We start from the raw sequence: 12,985 nt of genomic DNA, 5'->3' as shown, positions 1-12,985 counted from the left end.
AATCTTGAGACGAAAATGTGTCCTAAATTGAAAAGTGAGTTTGTTTTAAATGAAAAAAAAACGACCACCGAAGAATTTAAAACCATCTCTTCCAATGGAAAAGGTATTGTCAGCTTTTATAATCATTTTAAAACATTTCACAGTTTGATTCAGGTACGTTGTAAGATATTATTCATGTTCAAAGTAATGAAATGAAGGGATGAGACGGAAATAGGAAGCCGTTATGCTATGAAGACTGTCCCAGAAAGTATGGACGCAGTTTGATTTCGCTGTAAATAATGCACAAGTGTTAGATATTCAAATTTTATTCGATATACTGATAATATTAGACTACAACAACAGAATATTATTCTCAGCATTTGCCACTTAGCCATTGTAGACTAGCTGGCGCACCTTTTTTTCATTAAATTCCGTGCAGACTTCTTGGCGACAAGTTTTGACACTTTTTTCCATTTTTTTCGAACTGTTGAATGGTTTCGGCTGCCGAGACATGTTTCCTAAGATGTGCCTTCGTTAACGCCAAAAATTCCTAAATTGGTCGAAGTTGTGGGCAATTTTGTGGATTCATGTCTTTTGGGACGAAAATGACATTTTTGGTAGTATAGCATTCTACCGTTGATTTCGAGTTAGCAAGATCTGGCCAGAAGACAACAGGATCCTTGTGGCTTCGAATCATGGGTAGAAGACGTTTTTGTAAACATTCCTTGATGTATATTTCGCTGTTCATTGAAGCAGTGGTGAAAAAATCGGTTTCGAAAGCTACAAATTGCTTGCCAGACCATAGCTTTCTTACCAAATTTTTCGACTTCAATCGATGTCTCGGACTGGTTTAACACTTGCCCTTCTCGCACCGTATAATATTGTGGTCCCGGCAAGGATTTGTAATCGAGTTTCATGTAGGTTTCGTCGCCCATAATTATGCAACTCAAATTTCCAGCAAGAATCGTATTGTACAGCTATCGAACCCTCGGCCTGATCGATGCTTCTTGTTTCGGATTTCCAGCAAGAATCGTATTGTACAGCTATCGAACCCTCGGCCTGATCGATGCTTCTTGTTTCGGACTACATTTTTTGGCCACATCCCGAACTGAAACCTCTTTCTTTTGCTCGGACGCCTTCACTATACGTTTATCCAACTGAGGGTTAGCAGGACCTTTTTTCGACCCGTTTTCGGATTATCCTCAAAGGTGTTATCCTCATCGATCCTTCCTGATTGCATTTCGCACGGCGTTTTCACTTACTCTTTTCATTTTTGCTATCTTTCTCAGTGACAGTCCGCGTTCTGTGCACCGTTTGTACACAATTTTTCGACGTTGTTCTGCTGAAAGTCCACGCATTTCGAAACAAACTAATGAAAACGAATAAACAACTGCACAAGTGGTTAGTGAATAGTGTAAACAACAGGACGCAGCCATAAAAATTGACAGATGCTGAACCATTGCGAAATGGTAGCGGTTTTTGGTTGCATCCATACTTTCTGGGACAGTCTTTATTCGAAAGGTAAGGGCCGTTAGCTTATGTTTCAAAATTAACAACTCGTAACACGTCTAAACTCAGGCAGTTTTTTTAGGTGTTTCGATCAGACGCGTACCAAGAGAATATTTTTGTGGCAAGGGACTCAGAACATGTTTATCAATTGCCATACGTATGGAAATATGTAGTTTCCATAATACAGGGGAAACCGGGGCTAAACCGGACACTTTTTGGAAAGTGGAAAAAACATCCATTAAAACTAAGTTTTTACCCAAGTTATCTCATCGGTTGTTCAAATTAAACCTTCAACTAAAATTCCCAGTTAGGAATTTGGAAAAATATGCACTGGTTCTCATACCAAGTCGAGCAGAACTGCCGAACCAAAAATCCAATATTTCTGGAACCACGGGGCTAAACCGAATTCGTTATGGAGCCAAATCCAGACTGTAAAGCTTCACGCAAAAATTAAGAACGAATACAACGAGGTGCCAAATCTCAAGATACCTTTCGTGGGACTGACGTCTGCCTGTCACATGAAAGCGCTTTTACAACGTCAATCCTTGGATCGAAAAAATTGCAGGTTTATAAGATATTTATGCTGTCCGGTTCGGCCTTTGTCTCACCTAATAATTTCTTGAGTTTCGGAAGAGATGTCACAAAATGTCGAGATCTTGTGTTATCTTGAAACAAAAAAGTTTCGGAAGAGATGTCACAAAATGTCGAGATCTTGTGTTATCTTGAAACAAAAAATTTTTGAATAGATTCGACATCTTCTCTGTTCACCAAACACTAGTCTTCTCGCTTAACGCTTAATTTAACTTTGCTTCCGCCGTTTTCCGATAGGTGGCTGTACCGGCTGAGGCAGGTCAAAATACATAGATGATAATGCCTTTAAAGTGAGTGTGTACAGTGCCTAACGAATTGTCATCGCCGTTTCAGTGACAGTTGTTCTTGTTTTCGTATTATTTACGCTCGAAAATGTCTGTTTATGTGCCCAATTCTCGCCATTTGCGGGAAGTTTAACTTTTCTGTTACAATTCGAACAAAAAAATTCAGCTGAAGCGAATCGAATGCTCTCAGAAACTTACGGTGATGCTGCTCTGAGTAAAAGAACGTGTCGGGAGTGGTTTCAACGTTTTAAAAATGGTGATTTCGATGTCGAAGACAAACATGGTGGTGGAAAAGAAAAAAAACCTTCAAAGATGAACAACTAGAAGCATTGCTTGATGAAGATTCGTGTCAAACCCAAGAAGAGCTTGCCGAATCGTTGGGAGTGAGTCAGCAAGCCATTTCAAAACGTCTCAAGGCTCTGGGCATGATTCAGAAAGAAGGAAACTGGATGCCGTACGAGTTGAAACCGAGGGACATCAAGCGCAACTGCTTCAAAGACAAAATCGTAAGGAGTTTGTACATCGAAATCGTAACCGGTGATGAAAAGTGGGTTCGATACGATAATCCTAAACGCAGAAAATCATGGGGAAAGCCCGTGCATGCTACTTCGTCGAAGGCAAACCCGAATATTCACGGCGCCAAGGTTATGATTTGTATTTGGTATGATTTATTACGAGCTCTTAAAACCGGGTGAAACCATCACAGGAGATCGCTACCAAATGCAACTGATGCGCCTTAGTCGCGCGCTAAAAGAAAAGCGGCCACAATATCAAGAGCGGCATGACAAAGTCATCCTCCAACACGACAATGCTCGGCCTCACGTCACAAAAGTGCTCAAAAAGTACCTGGAAACGCTGAAATGGGAAGTCTTGCCCGACCCGCCGTATTCCCCAGATGTCGCCCCTTCTGACTTCCACCTGTTCCGTTCGATGGCACACGGCCTGGCAGATCAACATTTTCAATCCTTCGAAGAGTTGGAAAAATGGTTTGCTTCATGGATAGCGTCAAAAAAGGACTCCTTTTTTCGAGCCGGGATCCGAAAATTTCCGGAAAGATGGGAGAAAGTTGTCACTAGGGACAATGATGCTCATCAAATTGTTGGATTATAAAATGTACAAATATGGTAAAAATCTTCGATTAATTTTATTGTGTCAACCATTCGAGATAAGAAATATATTTTCCGAAACCGTCAATCGTGTTCCCTCAAAGATAATTCAAATACATTTTCAGTTTAGTCGCTGATTCTACACTTCAATGTTTTCTGTGCTATTGCTTTGGTATTGGAAATACCTCGACCGACAATTTATCGACCTGTTTAAATCCACTCAGTGGTGTAATGATGCCTTTCTCATATCACTCTTATTCTCACATATAATGTCGTGGCATTCTTCGTAATGATATTCCTTACTTTTTGAATAAAAACAAAATAGTGGGTGGGTAATATCAGAGACAAAACTGCGGGCGTTAATACGAATAAAATTGACTTACTCCTTTCACACTTCTGAGTATCAATAACCGTTCGAATTAGTTGATCAATTGGTGATTTTACTGCTTTGTTTTCAAAATTATAACGATGTATCTATACTATGATGATAGTATGATGATTTACTGACGAGAAACATATTTTACCACTCAAACAACAATGAACAAATAAGAGTAAAACGATAAAATAAACAATATTGTAGTCGTTTTTTTTTTGTAAATTTACATATTCAGCGGAAGAAAGCTTCGCATAACGGCTCTGAAAAAAATCGTTTTGTGAAATTTATCCCATGTTTACAACTATTAAGTACTTTTTGCCATCATTCATCTACACCAGAACCTGAAATATGGACATTCGGAACTTGGTACTGATTTAAGGAAATAAATTTGTAACTTGGCTCCGAATTCATATCGAGAAGTCGGTTCATGAACATAATTCTAGAATTCTTGAACTGAACTCATTTTCAGAATACAAGGTCAGGTTCTTTCTAGAACTAAATACTGAATTTCAATTTCGAACCTGAATTCAGTTCCCAAATCGAGATGGCAGTTCAGTTTGAACTGCTTTAAGCACTGACGAGCCGAAGGCGAAACGCGAAGAAATAGTCCCAAATCTAGTTATGCGAAGTTACGAATTCAATTCCAGCTTGCAGGTGCTGAATTCTGGGAATGATTTACGAAACTAAGCTAAGGAATTAAACTCTGGTTCGGAATTCAGTTCCAAAACTATGGTTAGGAGTTCAGATACAAATTTTTTGTTCCAGAATCCAAATCTAGAATTTCCCCGGTAATCAATAAGCACATACCAATGCCGTATTATGACAGCAAAAAATCGCTAATTGTCATTTCAACCGCAACCGAGACTGAATTCAAAGATAATTTATGGCTTGTGTGCATTCTGAAAGCTGAATTCTGATTGATTTACAACAGATGAGCTTTCAGATTGCAGATATAGAGCTATAAGTATTTTTGGTGCTCATAAAAGGCTATTTTAATGCCATTATTAGTGCTTACTGATTACCTGGGTTATATCTTGAATTTTGTTCCTGAGCTCTAAAGTTGAATTCCTGAATTAGAATTCTGAATACGAATTCCGAATTCAAATTAGAGTATAAAATCTAGTTCCGGAATTTAGAGTTAGGATTCTGTTACAGAGTCTTGGTTTTAACTTTTGATCCTGTAGTCCGGAACTAATTATTGAAACTAAATTCTAAAAACCCTTCTTAATCCACCTAGTGGTGTGATAATGCCTTTCTCTTCTTTCATAACAGTCTCATGAAAATATGTTTCATACTTTTATTAAATAATTTTGGATACTAATTTTGACACCAATTGATTCAGATTGATTCGAGTAGTTCACAAAAGCATGCTTCAGTGTTTATGTCACACAGTCAGCATCATTTTTCCAAACTAGTGCTTGACATTTGCGTTGCCTATTTGTATGAGAACAGTGATGCTAATCTAAAATAAAAAAAAGCCTTCTTAGTCCACTTAGTGAAATTTTCATATATCTTGAAAAATCACCATAGGGGGGAGTACATGAAATTTTCGAAATCGAAAAAAAATTTTTGATGCCAAAAGGCTTAGAATTGCATGAAACGTCGAGATTTAGTGTCATCTCGAAAAAAATTTTTTTTGAAAAAATCGACTTTTTGGGACTTAGAAAAAATATGAAAATTTTTCTAAGTCCCAGAAAGTTGATTTTTTCAAAAAAATTTTTTTTTGAGATGACACTAAATTTCGATGTTTTATGCAGTTTTAAGAGTTTTGGCATCAAAAGAAATTTTCGATTTTGGAAATTTCATGTACTCCCCCCTATGGTGCTTTTTCAAGATCGATAATTGTCAAACCTTTACCACCGGGCAGCACCCCTTAAGCATGTCCGATTTAGGTCAAATTTTGCATGAAGGCTTTTTTCGAGGTGCTTAAACTTTTGAGCACTAGAACTTTACGAAAATAGAGTTGATCCCAAAATTTTGGCACCCTTATATATATAAGAGCGGTAAAAATCAACGTGTTTTGTCGGTTACGTCACTTATACCATCATATATCTGGAACCAAAAGTCACAACCATTTGATCTTCGAACTTGATCAACGGCCCGACAGTAGCTTTCAAACGAGTCCAAGTTTGTTAAAATCGGATCAGCCATCTCTGAGAAAATTGAGCGCGTTCAAATACAACGCTTTTTGTCGGTTACGTCACTTATACAATCATATCTCCTGAACCAAAAGTCACAGCCATTTTATCTTCGAACTTGATCAATGCCCCGATAGTAGCTTTCAAACGAGCCCAAGTTTGTTAAAATCGGTTGAGCCATCTCTGAGAAAATTGAGCGCGTTCAAATATCTTCGAAAAGTGCACACACATACACACACACACATACACACACACACACACACACACACACACACACACACACACACACACACACACACACACACACACACACACACACACACACACACACACTCACATACATTTTCCGATCTCGTCGAGCTGAGTCGAATGGTATATAACACTATGGGTCTCCGAGGCTCCGTTCGAAAGTCGGTTTTTCCAGCAATTCTAATACCTTTCTATAGAGAAAGGCAAAAATAATTAAACTAAATTAAGAATTCAGGTAGACCAGCATCCAAGCTCTGAATTCAGTTCCGAGAATCTGTTTTAGAATTCAGTTCTAGAATCAAATCGAAATTACGCTTTTTCGTATTATTTTTGGTTATCAAAAATTACTGATAAAATTCTGTTGTTGTTGTGCTTCAACTAGTACAATCTAGAAAATAAAATAGTTCCACTATTTCCGGTGCTCTGGAATCGGAAACCAGTATTTGGCCTTCTACTGAAATTGACTATCGAGGGGAATAATTTTGAGATTTGTTTAGCACATTTTTTCGCTTCCCCGCTTTGAGCGACGGTAACAAAAACTCTTCCACCCCGTAATTCCAGAACGGAAAGTCGGATCCGGTTTAAATTCAGGCATTTTTCAAGATACCATAAGACTGATAATTTGAACCTTAGTTTGTGAAAATCGGTTACGCCATCTCTAAGACTAAGTGACTACGTAGTTTGAATTTGAAATGTTTGTTACTAACCACCCTGTAATTTCGGAACCGGAAGTGGGATTTAAATAAAATAATTTTGTATGGGACTTCAATACCTTTTAATTGAATCTAAGTTCGTTAAAATCGGTACAGCCATCTCTGAGAAAATCGAGTTCACAAAAAAGGTTACATGTTCGATGAATAGCCAGTATTTAAATTTGATGTAGTGTTCGGCTCGTCTGAAAATTACCAAACCAAGAGACCGCTAGACTTAAATGCAAATATTACATTGCATTCACGATCGTTTTCTCATATTTAAAATCTAATCAATATTTATGTTGCGTTCCTGTTGGTGTTGAAAAACCTTTTCGGTAAAATTTCTTTTCGGCGAAACCACTTTTGACTGAATAGTACTCGGCAAAACGACGTTCGGAGAAATGATTTCGCAGCTGATTCTGTATAGGAAAACTGCGCGATTAAATCCTACTGATTTACTTTACTATGGAGAGCCTTTTCAAAATTCGCCCTGTTGAAGAATGAGCAGAAATTAATCGTGAATACCTCGAATTGTACTAAACACAAAAGCATAATTCTTTCTTCGCGCTATCAGAAATATATTCAGCAATCGATGATAAAATGTTCAACAGTGTGAGATAACCATAAATAACTCAAAACAAGGTTTTCTCAAACTTTGGGAAACAATGGCGAAAACTCATCACGCTTGCTTGCCTTTCTCGTACCAGCGACGACGGTTTTGAGGTAGTCTCAGTCCCGATGCATAACTAGTCGATGCATAATTAGACGAAACTGAAAGTCGTGGTGAAAACTTTCAACCAACAGCAGTAAAAATTGACCTTCTGGGAAATGGAAAGCCTCAATTGGATTGGATTCAGAAACTGAATTCTAAAATTGAAGTTAAGGTAGCGCTTCGCCGTGGTCACGGGAGTTCGCTGCCTATCCCGGGGTTTCACGCACTTTACCCAAAATTGTGAGAAAACGGGGAAGAAAACGGAAATTCCAAGAACATACGATTCTAGATAATTAATTTTTCTATCGATTCGTATATAAATTGTGCCTGATAAACATTTTTATCGAAAGATTTCGTGCGAGTTATAAAAATAAATGAGTTTTTCCTTATTCTTTCGCACGCACACAATGTCAACGCATGCATTGGGGTGTGCAAAATGCTACATGCGGTAGACGCTAACAACATTTCTTTTGTTTTCGTTGTCCGTTCTCTCTGCGTAAACGTTGAATATAGATGAGTAGAAAATGTAAGTAAGTGTTACTACTTTGTAAAATAATTTCTATTCATGTTTCAGTAGAACCAGAAATCAGTAATGATTTTCATCGCTACTAGCTTCGACGCTTTGTTGAAAACGTAGCACATCCCTACATATGCGAGTTGTTCATAGCGAGAAAAGGAAAAAAGAAAACCAAATTTTAACAAAACTCGCACGAAATCTCGCGAAAGAAAAGCTTTCTAACTGATATTTTTCGCCAAATACATAGTAAAATCATTTACCTACAATCGTATGTTTTTGATTTTTCGTGAATCGGGTTAGTATTTTAGAAATTTGCAATTTAGGGTGAAATTTCGGCGACAAAGCAAGAGGAAGCAGTGAGTTGTCTTGCTTCGACCTGACCACGGCGAAGCGCTACCTTAAAAACTAAATTCAGAACCTGAGTTCTGGTTTAGAATTAAATTGCAGAATTTAGTTCAAGAATACAGGTTCAAAAGTTGAAACTATGACTCTGGAACTGAATCCTAATTGTAGATTCAGAAACTAGATTTTTGGAACTGAATTTAGTGTCTTAATTTAAATTCGGAATTCGTATCTAGAATTCAGATTCACGAGTTCAGCTTCAGAGTTCTAGAAATGAATTGTAGATCTGGATTCTGAAACAAAATTTTAGATCTGAACTCCGAACCAGAATTTCAAAACTAATTGCTGAACCATTACTTAATTACAGAATTCCGTTTCATAAAATAATTCCTGAAGTCATTTCCAGAATTCAGGTTTCAGAACTCAAAATCTTCATGCTGTTTTGGAACTATAATTTAAAATTGAATTCAGATTTCAGTTCTAACATTAAATTCGGAAGCTTCAAAGAAAATTCGATTTGAAGTGGCAAAGAGTTCAGAAACTTACGTTTCAAACGAACTGTCCTCAGCCCTTGAGAGCACTAAAACTAATTTTACGATATGAATTCTAGTTCTGGATTTGATTCCTGAATTCAGTTTCAGAATTAAATTCCTAAATTCCGTTTCAGTATGATTTTCCAGAATTCAGATGCATAGTCTGGAACTCGATTTTGAAATCGAATTCGGTTCCTTAATTCAGACTTAGGATTCAGTCCTAGAACCTAGATTCAGAATTATACATATAAAATCATGAACTGAATTTCAAAAATCAAGCTTGAGTCGGCCCTGTTTCCGAACCTGAATTTTGCAACTGAACCGTCCCAGGTTCCTGAATGTCAAGAATTCAGATTCGCTGCGAATATTCGCATCGCTTTAGTAAAAAGCTGTCAAATTTACAGCAATAAAAATCTATATCAATAAATCTTATTTGCTTTGAGCACATAAACATTACGAGCCAAGAATCACCAAGCCTTTTCAGTGGTACATTATTGAACTCATAAACTCAACCAGCACCAGTTTTTCTCGGCGAGCAAACCAAAAAATGATTGAGCTCTGCTTTACAAGTCGCAAAGTTTTTCGTTGCGTGTGACACGTTTGTTGACATCATAAAATCCAGCACTCAGTAGGCCATGGTAGTACAGAAGCAAACCGATTCCATGGCACCCACAAACTCTAATCGTAACAACAAACATCACCGTCAGTCAAAAGCAAACAGCCGCCTTCTCTACCGTCGATGGATCATCCGTCGTCCATCGGAATCTTTACCGTTGTCGTCTCCTTGATTCACAACAAACACACACGATCACTCTGCCCATGAGTCCCGGATCCACCGGGCAGACCGATCAGCTTCAACTTGAGCAAACCACCGGCAGCTTCGAGCGAAGAACTCGAACGGATGAAGAAACAAGCAAGATTTGTGTTTATACACACGCACACACAGTATCAACACGAAGCCCAATATGCCAGCAGCCAGCCGCCCAGCTCCGAATCATGATTGCGCATCGGTCTAAACCGGCCAGTCTCCATTCCTGAGCCTCGAGCACACTTTTCCGGCAATCGATCCTCGAACGAACCGCGGCAGAGCAGCTGCCTTAGCTTCGATTTTACCTGCCGCAAATCTGCACGCGGTCACTTTCTACTAATAATTGTTTTCAAACTTCTGGCTAAAAGTGCATCCCGCGAAAGGGCCAATATACTAAAGTCCAGCACTGCTACAAGACACCACACATGCTTCTGATCCCTCGTGCTAATGACACTTACTACGAGAAGTGACCATCGCACCCCCCTGTTCCACTCACAATAAATATCTTCAGGTGAGAGCGTCTTTCGGGTCAAACGCACACGTTTCAAAACACTACGCGACTGCACTCGACCACGGCCGCACGACGACTGCGGTGATGCACAGACAGGATTCCGCACATCTGGTCCGGTTCGGTGATGCCGCTGGAGTAACTTCACAACCTGTTTGGTATGCCGACTCTGTCCTCGTATGGTCTGTGTGTGTGTGTGTGTGGATACGTTCCTGCGACAACACCAATACCAATGGATAACGGAGGCGGCTTCACTGCTCTATCGCAAGCTTTTGGCGGGAAAGCATAACCGCTCGCTCACAGATGGCGTTGGATTAGACGTTGCTCAGTTTGTTGGCGCGTTTCTGTCACCAGTGTGGAAAACAACAGCATGAGGGTTTTTTCGATGGGCTCAACAGTTTCAGTACATAACAATTCATGTTTAACCGGATCAAATACTAATGGAAAATTTAACTCAAACTTATCACGGACTAACAACCAACCTAAAGAAGAAAGAAAAAACAATCGCAGCAGGCGTGTGCGTCGGACACGAAAAGTTTTCGCTCCCGTCAGAATTTTTCGTAAATTAACTACCGGTCGTTTTAATAGAATTCTATGCTAAGTAAGAAGACGCGTGATTCGACGGTAATATTACAAAACCTGTGTTGTATTCAATCAAGTGGCTCATTACTACTATTCTGTGTGTGACAATCCGTCCCTGTAAACTATTATTAGTCAGCACAGCAGAGACCATCGTCATAAGGCAACGCAAAATTATACTCGCTTGACGCCGAAACTTTAGGTTTACTTATGGTTGCTCAAAATTGGGTCAAATCTTCAAATTTGCAAAAATCATAGCTTCCCAAATTGGAATAGAATTGATACTACTTAATTTTCGCAAAACTGTTTTCTACTTTTAACTTTCCATTCACATCTGAGCGGACATAAGACTGTTCTCAAACAAAACAAAAAAAAAGCCAAATTGAGCAATGCTATACCCGGCAATATACTATCTTAGACAGGTTACGAGGAGGAAATGGATCTTAGACAGGTTACGAGGAGGAAATGGAGAAGATAACTGCAATTGATGACTCAGTAGATCCCTTCTGGGAAACACAAAACTGAATTCCATCCTACTCACCACGTATCAATTGTATAATGAAATCGTAAAACTAACACGAACATTGTTTCGAAAACAGTTGGGTTGATGCATTCCAGAAAATATGCACAAAGCGAAAAAAGTATTGCATCGAAGGGCAATGTCTATTCTAACGTCTCGGAAGAAACTGGTAGAAGTCAGTCAATGTGTATGCTTTTACACGGAAAACCCATCGATCACAATATTGCTATATGGAAGATGTTGATTCTAGCCGTGGTTGTTTCAACTAAAAAGTTGTTTATACGACCAACATTTCTGAATTATTTTTTTAATTTGGTAGTTGACTGTTGAGATGGTTATTGGTTTTGTGATATTCTTCCTATAAAATTATTTATGAAAGCAAAAAGATCCATCAGTGTTACCTATAATATCGTACAGTTCTGTTGATTGTACGTTTTGTGGACTCATTCTGCCACTGTTCGGTAAAATTGACCAATAAAGTTGCTGATATACAAATGGATGAGATCAATCTTTTTTATCAGTAGTGCATAATTTCTATATATTTATTTTTGACTCCAGTCCAGTTCGTAAAACTAATAATGAAATTGCTTTGGAGAAAACTGAAAATTTCAAATGCATCGCTTCTAGTCACGTCCACCGCATTTTTAGTAAGTACGAAATAATTACTACTTACGAAAATCGGATAGAATGGTTCACCAGATTCAACGTTATTTTCAAGTATCATTCTTACGCACAGCGACGGGACTAGGCATTTTCGGTGAAGCAAAAGACTTAGTGGAATTATCAATTTGCGAAGCACTAACGGTAACAAATTTATCTTTCGAACACCAACATTCACAAAAGTCGTCAAAACTAACTTACTGTTATGTGAAGCATCAAGCACGTTAAGAACAAGAGAATTAAGGCGAAGCTAATTAATCGAAAACGCTATACCCCCCAATTTATTTCGCAATTTCTTACCACTGAAACAGTCAAAATGAATTCCAAAAGAAAAAGATCGATTGTTATCTCTCTCATGTCATTTAGTTCCATAGATGGTTATTTAATTTTGTCCACATTCCACTACCGGTTCCGGCACAACAGAGTCATGAGTTTTAAAACCATCAACCAACCAACTTTTTTGGTATTTGTTTATCAAAAGGATTTACTTCGACTGTAACTGTTTCGGAAGTACCAGAAACAATGATCAAAAACATCGAAATGGAACCGATTTTTCAGATATTGTTAAGCCGATTTCCACGATCTTCTATTCCCATGAAAGGTCTTCTATCCCAATAAAATAACTAATTTCATCGAGACCCAACTTCCGGGTCCGGAAATACAAGAAAATAACTGTTAAAAGTTTTCTTAACTTGACCTAAAACTGTTTTCATTTTAAGGCCTTGTAGCGGGGCAATTCAGCCAAGGTAATCTTTGAAATTACAAATTAAACGAAACACTTTTGACCCCTTTCTATCAGATACAGTGGCGTCTCGTCCTTAACAATCGGCTGAAAAGTTCGTATCGTTTCTATGAGACGGCGCCACTAGAATTAAATCCATA

General features: G+C 38.4%; 1 protein-coding gene across 7 annotated transcripts in view; it reads right to left on the bottom strand.

The window, feature by feature from the left end:
• LOC131427084 (extracellular sulfatase SULF-1 homolog) overlaps positions 1–10,469 on the bottom strand; it is a 159,030-nt gene extending 148,561 nt beyond the window's left edge. For 3 of the 7 annotated variants that reach the window (XM_058590005.1, XM_058590000.1, XM_058590001.1), the window contains exon 1: positions 10,333–10,469. The gene's annotated coding sequence lies outside the window, so the exon portion shown is untranslated. Of the gene's footprint in view, positions 1–10,141 lie in introns of all 7 variants that reach the window. The other 4 variants (XM_058590002.1, XM_058590003.1, XM_058589999.1 and 1 more) reach the window with 2 other exon arrangements.
• Between the last annotated feature and the right edge of the window lie 2,516 nt (positions 10,470–12,985).

Source organism: Malaya genurostris, chromosome 2 (genome assembly GCF_030247185.1).
Source record: "Malaya genurostris strain Urasoe2022 chromosome 2, Malgen_1.1, whole genome shotgun sequence".
NCBI classification, from domain to species: domain Eukaryota; kingdom Metazoa; phylum Arthropoda; class Insecta; order Diptera; family Culicidae; genus Malaya; species Malaya genurostris.
This window is presented reverse-complemented; position numbering and strand designations above follow the sequence as displayed.